Source organism: Myotis brandtii, unplaced genomic scaffold, assembly GCF_000412655.1.
Source record: "Myotis brandtii unplaced genomic scaffold, ASM41265v1 scaffold379, whole genome shotgun sequence".
NCBI lineage: Eukaryota > Metazoa > Chordata > Mammalia > Chiroptera > Vespertilionidae > Myotis > Myotis brandtii.
Window position 1 is genome coordinate 496,598 of NW_005364551.1, and position 955 is coordinate 497,552.

A 955-nucleotide genomic window follows, 5' to 3' on the forward strand; every position below is an offset into this window, starting at 1 on the left:
GACCGAACAGCAGAACGACCAGAATGACCAGTGGCTATGACACAAACTGCGGCCCAACTGGCCGATGGTGGAGTGGCCCCTCCCCCCTGTGGTCCCCCACCCGACCCTGATCAGTGATTCTAAGTAAGTAAACGCTCTCCAGCCTTCATAGACCAGGCACCTGAATGATGAGTGATCAGGAGGAAAACTGCTCACGGTCTGGACCATCAGTCAGGTGTCCAGGAGAGGTGCCCAGCCAACCACCATCTTCCCCGCCCCCGACTGCCCCCCACCCCAATTGGGGGCAGGTGGCAGGACCCCATGCATGGGGCCTCTAGTAATAATAATAATAATAATAATAATAATAAAACATCCTCGGGTGAGGATTTAAAAAAGTCATGGACTGAATCCTTGTTAGGCATCAGGATATAAATGGAAATTGTTAACCTGAATATTTATTTACTTGTGCCAGGCACTCTTCCGGTGTCACCTTATTGACTTCCCACAATAACTCTACACGATGGCTGCCTTTGTTCTGTTTTGTTGAGGAGAGTGTTAAACTGCAGTCAGATTCATTCCCACAAGTAGACCAAACTCTTTTTAGGTGTAGCATCTACACTAATAAAAGAGAAACATGGTAATTGGCGTACGACCGCTACCCTTTTCATTGGCTAATCAGTGTGTATATGCAAATTAACTGTCAGCCAAGATGGCGGCCGGCAGCCAGGCACTGAAGCGGAGGAAACCTTTCCCCGCTTGCCTTGCAGGCCTCTGAGCCTGCAGTTTGAACATTGTAACATTTATAGAAGCTAAAAAAAAAAACAGAAGAAAGCTTTCAGCGAGCTGGGATCTCAGAGCTGGAGTCAGAGCTGCAGTTATACATTGTTTCGAACCGAAACAAACCAGATACCTACTTTCAGCAGCGGAGGCCTAAGAGCTGGAGCCTCAGAGCTAAAGCTGGCCCAGAATAAAAAAA